Raw genomic sequence first — 9,732 nt, forward strand, 5'->3', positions numbered from 1 at the left:
CACCAATAAAATTTTTGTTCAATTCATGACCAATTAACAATATCCAATGACATTTCGATTCGAGATCATAAATTACAATCGAGTGATATCATTTCCGAACGTTCATAAACATGAAAATTGGTGATCACCGATACACTTTTGTGTGAATTGATAAAAATTAACAAGATTCACTGACATTTCGAACAGAACAGCTTTCCCACGTGCGATCCGAGATCATAACTTACAATCGAGTGATGTCATTTCCGAACGTTCATAAACGTGAAAATTGGTGATCACCGATACACTTTTGTGTGAATCGAAACAATTTAACAACATTCACTGACATTTCGAACAGAACAGCTTTCCGACGTGTGATCGGAGATCATAACTTACAATCGAGTGATGTCGTTTCCGAACGTTCATAAACATGAAGAACGGTGATCACCGATAGATTTTTGTGTGAATCGACTCAAATTAACCAGATTCACTGACATTTCGTTCTGAATCGCTTTCCGATGTGCTAATCGCGATCACAGCTTACAATCGAGTGGTGTAGTTTCCAAACGTTCATAAACGTGAAAATTGAAGATCACAGATACACTTTTGTATGAATCGATAGAAATTAACAAGATTCACTGACATTTCGAACAGAACAGCTTTCCGACGTGCGACCCGAGATCATAACTTACAATCGAGTGATGTCATTTCCGAACGTTCATAAACGTGAAAATTGGTTATCACCGATACACTTTTGTGTGAATCAATACAATTTAACAACATTCACTGACATTTCGACCAGCATCGCTTTCCGACGTGCGATTCGAGATTATTACACGTCGCAAAGCGTTTCAGAACGAAATGTCAGTGTACCTTGTTAATTTGTATCGATTCACCCAAAAGTGTATCGGTGATCACCAATTTTCACGTTTATGAACGTTCCGAAACGACATCACTCGATTGTATGTTATGATCTCGACTTGCACGTCGGAAAGCCGTTCTGTTCGAAATGTCTGTGAATGTTGTTAAATTGTATCGATTCACACAAAAGTGCATCGGTTATCTCCAATTTTCACGTTTCTGAACGTTCGGAAACGACATCACACGATTGTAAGGTGTGATCGCGATTCGCACATAGGAAAGCGATTCAGAACGAAATGTCAGTGAATCTGGTTAATTTGTTTCGATTCACTCAAAAGTGTATCATCGGTGATCTCCAATTTTCACGTTTATGATGGTTCGGAAACGACATCACTCGATTGTAGGTTATGATCTCGATTCGCACATCGGAAAGCGATTCAGAACGAAATGTCAGTGAATCTGGTTAATTTGTGTCGATTCACACAAAAGTGTATCGGTGATGTCCTATTTACACGTTTATGAACGTTCGGAATCGACATCACTCGATTGTAAGTTGTGATCTCGAATCGCACGTCGGAAATCTGTTCTGTTCGAAATGTCAGTGAATGTTGTTAATTTCTATCGATTCATACAAAAGTGTATCGGTGATCACCAATTTTCATGTTTATGCACGTTCGGATACGACATAACTCGATTGTAAGTAATGATCTCGAATCGCACGTCGGAAAGCTGCACTTTTCGAAATGTCAGTGAATGTTGTTAAATTGTATCGATTCACACAATAGTGTATCGGTGAACTCCAATTTTCACGTTTATGATGGTTCGGAAACGACATCACTCGATTGTAAGTTATGATCTCGATTCGCACATCGGAAAGCGATTCAGAAAGAAATGTGTCAGTGAATCTGGTTAATTTGTGTCGATTCACACAAAAGTGTATCGGTGATCTCTAATTTTCACGTTTATGAACGTTCCGAAACGACATCACTCGATTGTATGTTATGATCTCGACTTGCACGTCGGAAAGCCGTTCTTTTCGAAATGTCTGTGAATGTTGTTAAATTGTATCGATTCACACAAAAGTGCATCGGTTATCTCCAATTTTCACGTCTCTGAACGTTAGGAAACGACATCACACGATTGTAAGGTGTGATCGCGATTCGCACATAGGAAAGCGATTCAGAACGAAATGTCAGTGAATCTGGTTAATTTGTGTCGATTCACACAAAAGTGTATCGGTGATCTCTAATTTTCACGTTTATGAACGTTCGGAATCGACATCACTCGATGGTAATGCATGCTCTCGATTCGCACATCGGAAAGCGATTCAGAACGAAATGTCAGTGAAACTTGTTAATTTGTGTCGATTCACACAAAAGTGTATCTGTGATCACCAATTTTCATGTTTTTGAACGTTCGGAAACGACATCACTCGATTGTAAGGTATGATCTCGAATCGCACGTCGGAAAGCGATGCTAGTCGAAATGTCAGTGAATCTTGTCGATTTGTTACGCATCTCGCCAAAGTCTATCGGTGATCACCAATTTTCATGTTTATGAACGTTCGGATACGACATAACTCGATTGTAAGTAATGATCTCGAATCGCACGTTGGAAAGCTATTCTGTTCGAATTGTCAGTGAATCTTGATAATTTGTAACGATTCACACAAAAGTTTATTTGTGATCACCAATTTTCATATTTGTGAACGTTCAGAACCGACATCGTTCGAATGTCAGTTCCGGTCTCGAATCGCATTTCGGATTGCGATTCTGATAGAAATGTCGGAAAAAATTGTTGATTCGTAACGATTGACACACAAGATTATCGCTGATTACTTACTTTCATGTTTATGAAAGATTGGAAACGTTCACCGATAAACGTCACATATCAACAATTTTACAGACATTTAGTATCGCAATCCGAAGGGCCATTTGAGATCTGAACTGACAATCGAGCGATGAAAACGTTCCCGAACTTTCATAAACATGAAGATTGGTGATCACCAATAAAATTTTTGTTCAATTCATGACCAATTAACAATATCCAATGACATTTCGATTCGAGATCATAAATTACAATCGAGTGATATCATTTCCGAACGTTCATAAACATGAAAATTGGTGATCACCGATACACTTTTGTGTGAATTGATAAAAATTAACAAGATTCACTGACATTTCGAACAGAACAGCTTTCCGACGTGTGATCGGAGATCATAACTTACAATCGAGTGATGTCGTTTCCGAACGTTCATAAACATGAAGAACGGTGATCACCGATAGATTTTTGTGTGAATCGACTCAAATTAACCAGATTCACTGACATTTCGTTCTGAATCGCTTTCCGATGTGCTAATCGCGATCACAGCTTACAATCGAGTGGTGTAGTTTCCAAACGTTCATAAACGTGAAAATTGAAGATCACAGATACACTTTTGTATGAATCGATAGAAATTAACAAGATTCACTGACATTTCGAACAGAACAGCTTTCCGACGTGCGACCCGAGATCATAACTTACAATCGAGTGATGTCATTTCCGAACGTTCATAAACGTGAAAATTGGTTATCACCGATACACTTTTGTGTGAATCAATACAATTTAACAACATTCACTGACATTTCGACCAGCATCGCTTTCCGACGTGCGATTCGAGATTATTACACGTCGCAAAGCGTTTCAGAACGAAATGTCAGTGTACCTTGTTAATTTGTATCGATTCACCCAAAAGTGTATCGGTGATCACCAATTTTCACGTTTATGAACGTTCCGAAACGACATCACTCGATTGTATGTTATGATCTCGACTTGCACGTCGGAAAACCGTTCTGTTCGAAATGTCTGTGAATGTTGTTAAATTGTATCGATTCACACAAAAGTGCATCGGTTATCTCCAATTTTCACGTTTCTGAACGTTCGGAAACGACATCACACGATTGTAAGGTGTGATCGCGATTCGCACATAGGAAAGCGATTCAGAACGAAATGTCAGTGAATCTGGTTAATTTGTTTCGATTCACTCAAAAGTGTATCATCGGTGATCTCCAATTTTCACGTTTATGATGGTTCGGAAACGACATCACTCGATTGTAGGTTATGATCTCGATTCGCACATCGGAAAGCGATTCAGAACGAAATGTCAGTGAATCTGGTTAATTTGTGTCGATTCACACAAAAGTGTATCGGTGATGTCCTATTTACACGTTTATGAACGTTCGGAATCGACATCACTCGATTGTAAGTTGTGATCTCGAATCGCACGTCGGAAATCTGTTCTGTTCGAAATGTCAGTGAATGTTGTTAATTTCTATCGATTCATACAAAAGTGTATCGGTGATCACCAATTTTCATGTTTATGCACGTTCGGATACGACATAACTCGATTGTAAGTAATGATCTCGAATCGCACGTCGGAAAGCTGCACTTTTCGAAATGTCAGTGAATGTTGTTAAATTGTATCGATTCACACAATAGTGTATCGGTGAACTCCAATTTTCACGTTTATGATGGTTCGGAAACGACATCACTCGATTGTAAGTTATGATCTCGATTCGCACATCGGAAAGCGATTCAGAAAGAAATGTGTCAGTGAATCTGGTTAATTTGTGTCGATTCACACAAAAGTGTATCGGTGATCTCTAATTTTCACGTTTATGAACGTTCGGAATCGACATCACTCGATGGTAATGCATGCTCTCGATTCGCACATCGGAAAGCGATTCAGAACGAAATGTCAGTGAAACTTGTTAATTTGTGTCGATTCACACAAAAGTGTATCTGTGATCACCAATTTTCATGTTTTTGAACGTTCGGAAACGACATCACTCGATTGTAAGGTATGATCTCGAATCGCACGTCGGAAAGCGATGCTAGTCGAAATGTCAGTGAATCTTGTCGATTTGTTACGCATCTCGCCAAAGTCTATCGGTGATCACCAATTTTCATGTTTATGAACGTTCGGATACGACATAACTCGATTGTAAGTAATGATCTCGAATCGCACGTCGGAAAGCTGCTCTTTTCGAAATGTCAGTGAATGTTGTTAAATTGTATCAATTCACACAAAAGTGTATCGGTGATCTCCAATTTACACGTTTATGATGGTTCGGAAACGACATCACTCGATTGTAAGTTATGATCTCGATTCGCACATCGGAAAGCGATTCAGAATGAAATGTCAGTGAATCTGGTTAATTTGTGTCGATTCACACAAAAGTGTATCGGTAATCTCCAATTTTCACGTTTATGAACGTTCGGAAACGACATCACTCGTTTGTAAGTTATGATCTCGAATCGCACGTTGGAAAGCTGTTCTGTTCGAATTGTCAGTGAATCTTGATAATTTGTAACGATTCACACAAAAGTTTATTTGTGATCACCAATTTTCATATTTGTGAACGTTCAGAACCGACATCGTTCGAATGTCAGTTCCGGTCTCGAATCGCATTTCGGAATGCGATTCTGATAGAAATGTCGGAAAAAATTGTTGATTCGTAACGATTAACACACAAGATTATCGCTGATTACTTACTTTCATGTTTATGAAAGATTGGAAACGTTCACCGATAAACGTCACATATCAACAATTTTACAGACATTTAGTATCGCAATCCGAAGGGCCATTTGAGATCTGAACTGACAATCGAGCGATGAAAACGTTCCCGAACTTTCATAAACATGAAGATTGGTGATCACCAATAAAATTTTTGTTCAATTCATGACCAATTAACAATATCCAATGACATTTCGATTCGAGATCATAAATTACAATCGAGTGATATCATTTCCGAACGTTCATAAACATGAAAATTGGTGATCACCGATACACTTTTGTGTGAATTGATAAAAATTAACAAGATTCACTGACATTTCGAACAGAACAGCTTTCCCACGTGCGATCCGAGATCATAACTTACAATCGAGTGATGTCATTTCCGAACGTTCATAAACGTGAAAATTGGTGATCACCGATACACTTTTGTGTGAATCGAAACAATTTAACAACATTCACTGACATTTCGAACAGAACAGCTTTCCGACGTGTGATCGGAGATCATAACTTACAATCGAGTGATGTCGTTTCCGAACGTTCATAAACATGAAGAACGGTGATCACCGATAGATTTTTGTGTGAATCGACTCAAATTAACCAGATTCACTGACATTTCGTTCTGAATCGCTTTCCGATGTGCTAATCGCGATCACAGCTTACAATCGAGTGGTGTAGTTTCCAAACGTTCTTAAACGTGAAAATTGAAGATCACAGATACACTTTTGAGTGAGTCGATAGAAATTAACAAGATTCACTGACATTTCGAACAGAACAGCTTTCCGACGTGCGACCCGAGATCATAACTTACAATCGAGTGATGTCATTTCCGAACGTTCATAAACGTGAAAATTGGTGATCACCGATACACTTTTGTGTGAATCGATACAATTTAACAACATTCACTGACATTTCGAACAGCACAGCTTTCCGACGTGCGATCCGAGATCATAACTTACAATCGAGTGATGTAGTTTCCGAACGTTCATAAACGTGAAAATTGGAGATCACCGATACACTTTTGTGTGAATCGACACAAATTAACCAGATTCACTGATATTTCGTTCTGAACCGCATTCCGATGTACGAATCGCGATCACACCTTACAATCAAGTGATGACGTTTCCGAACGTTCATAAACGTGAAAATTGGTTATCACCGATACACTTTTGTGTGAATCAATACAATTTAACAACATTCACTGACATTTCGAACAGCACAGCTTTCCGACGTGCGATCCGAGATCATAACTTACAATCGAGTGATGTAGTTTCCGAACGTTCATAAACGTGAAAATTGGAGATCGACGATACACTTTTGTGTGAATCGACACAAATTAACCAGATTCACTGATATTTCGTTCTGAACCGCATTCCGATGTACGAATCGCGATCACACTTTACAATCAAGTGATGACGTTTCCGAACGTTCATAAACGTGAAAATTGGTTATCACCGATACACTTTTGTGTGAATCAATACAATTTAACAACATTCACTGACATTTCGACCAGCATCGCTTTCCGACGTGCGATTCGAGATTATTACACGTCGCAAAGCGTTTCAGAACGAAATGTCAGTGTACCTTGTTAATTTGTATCGATTCACCCAAAAGTGTATCGGTGATCACCAATTTTCACGTTTATGAACGTTCCGAAACGACATCACTCGATTGTATGTTATGATCTCGACTTGCACGTCGGAAAGCCGTTCTGTTCGAAATGTCTGTGAATGTTGTTAAATTGTATCGATTCACACAAAAGTGCATCGGTGATCTCCAATTTTCACGTTTATGAACGTTCGGAAACGACATCACTCGATTGTAAGCTGTGATCGCGATTCGCACATCGGAAAGCGATTCAGAACGAAATGTCAGTGAATCTGGTTAATTTGTGTCGATTCACACAAAAGTGTATCGGTAATCTCCAATTTTCACGTTTTTGAACGTTCGGAAACGACATCACTCGTTTGTAAGTTATGATCTCGAATCGCACGTTGGAAAGCTGTTCTGTTCGAATTGTCAGTGAATCTTGATAATTTGTAACGATTCACACAAAAGTTTATTTGTGATCACCAATTTTCATATTTGTGAACGTTCAGAACCGACATCGTTCGAATGTCAGTTCCGGTCTCGAATCGCATTTCGGATTGCGATTCTGATAGAAATGTCGGAAAAAATTGTTGATTCGTAACGATTAACACACAAGATTATCGCTGATTACTTACTTTCATGTTTATGAAAGATTGGAAACGTTCACCGATAAACGTCACATATCAACAATTTTACAGACATTTAGTATCGCAATCCGAAGGGCCATTTGAGATCTGAACTGACAATCGAGCGATGAAAACGTTCCCGAACTTTCATAAACATGAAGATTGGTGATCACCAATAAAATTTTTGTTCAATTCATGACCAATTAACAATATCCAATGACATTTCGATTCGAGATCATAAATTACAATCGAGTGATATCATTTCCGAACGTTCATAAACATGAAAATTGGTGATCACCGATACACTTTTGTGTGAATTGATAAAAATTAACAAGATTCACTGACATTTCGAACAGAACAGCTTTCCCACGTGCGATCCGAGATCATAACTTACAATCGAGTGATGTCATTTCCGAACGTTCATAAACGTGAAAATTGGTGATCACCGATAAACTTTTGTGTGAATCGAAACAATTTAACAACATTCACTGACATTTCGAACAGAACAGCTTTCCGACGTGTGATCGGAGATCATAACTTACAATCGAGTGATGTCGTTTCCGAACGTTCATAAACATGAAGAACGGTGATCACCGATAGATTTTTGTGTGAATCGACTCAAATTAACCAGATTCACTGACATTTCGTTCTGAATCGCTTTCCGATGTGCTAATCGCGATCACAGCTTACAATCGAGTGGTGTAGTTTCCAAACGTTCATAAACGTGAAAATTGAAGATCACAGATACACTTTTGTATGAATCGATAGAAATTAACAAGATTCACTGACATTTCGAACAGAACAGCTTTCCGACGTGCGACCCGAGATCATAACTTACAATCGAGTGATGTCATTTCCGAACGTTCATAAACGTGAAAATTGGTTATCACCGATACACTTTTGTGTGAATCAATACAATTTAACAACATTCACTGACATTTCGACCAGCATCGCTTTCCGACGTGCGATTCGAGATTATTACACGTCGCAAAGCGTTTCAGAACGAAATGTCAGTGTACCTTGTTAATTTGTATCGATTCACCCAAAAGTGTATCGGTGATCACCAATTTTCACGTTTATGAACGTTCCGAAACGACATCACTCGATTGTATGTTATGATCTCGACTTGCACGTCGGAAAGCCGTTCTGTTCGAAATGTCTGTGAATGTTGTTAAATTGTATCGATTCACACAAAAGTGCATCGGTTATCTCCAATTTTCACGTTTCTGAACGTTCGGAAACGACATCACACGATTGTAAGGTGTGATCGCGATTCGCACATAGGAAAGCGATTCAGAACGAAATGTCAGTGAATCTGGTTAATTTGTTTCGATTCACTCAAAAGTGTATCATCGGTGATCTCCAATTTTCACGTTTATGATGGTTCGGAAACGACATCACTCGATTGTAGGTTATGATCTCGATTCGCACATCGGAAAGCGATTCAGAACGAAATGTCAGTGAATCTGGTTAATTTGTGTCGATTCACACAAAAGTGTATCGGTGATGTCCTATTTACACGTTTATGAACGTTCGGAATCGACATCACTCGATTGTAAGTTGTGATCTCGAATCGCACGTCGGAAATCTGTTCTGTTCGAAATGTCAGTGAATGTTGTTAATTTCTATCGATTCATACAAAAGTGTATCGGTGATCACCAATTTTCATGTTTATGCACGTTCGGATACGACATAACTCGATTGTAAGTAATGATCTCGAATCGCACGTCGGAAAGCTGCACTTTTCGAAATGTCAGTGAATGTTGTTAAATTGTATCGATTCACACAATAGTGTATCGGTGAACTCCAATTTTCACGTTTATGATGGTTCGGAAACGACATCACTCGATTGTAAGTTATGATCTCGATTCGCACATCGGAAAGCGATTCAGAAAGAAATGTGTCAGTGAATCTGGTTAATTTGTGTCGATTCACACAAAAGTGTATCGGTGATCTCTAATTTTCACGTTTATGAACGTTCCGAAACGACATCACTCGATTGTATGTTATGATCTCGACTTGCACGTCGGAAAGCCGTTCTTTTCGAAATGTCTGTGAATGTTGTTAAATTGTATCGATTCACACAAAAGTGCATCGGTTATCTCCAATTTTCACGTCTCTGAACGT

This window comes from Venturia canescens, unplaced genomic scaffold (genome assembly GCF_019457755.1).
Source record: "Venturia canescens isolate UGA unplaced genomic scaffold, ASM1945775v1 PGA_scaffold_21__1_contigs__length_270774, whole genome shotgun sequence".
NCBI classification, from domain to species: Eukaryota; Metazoa; Arthropoda; class Insecta; order Hymenoptera; family Ichneumonidae; genus Venturia; species Venturia canescens.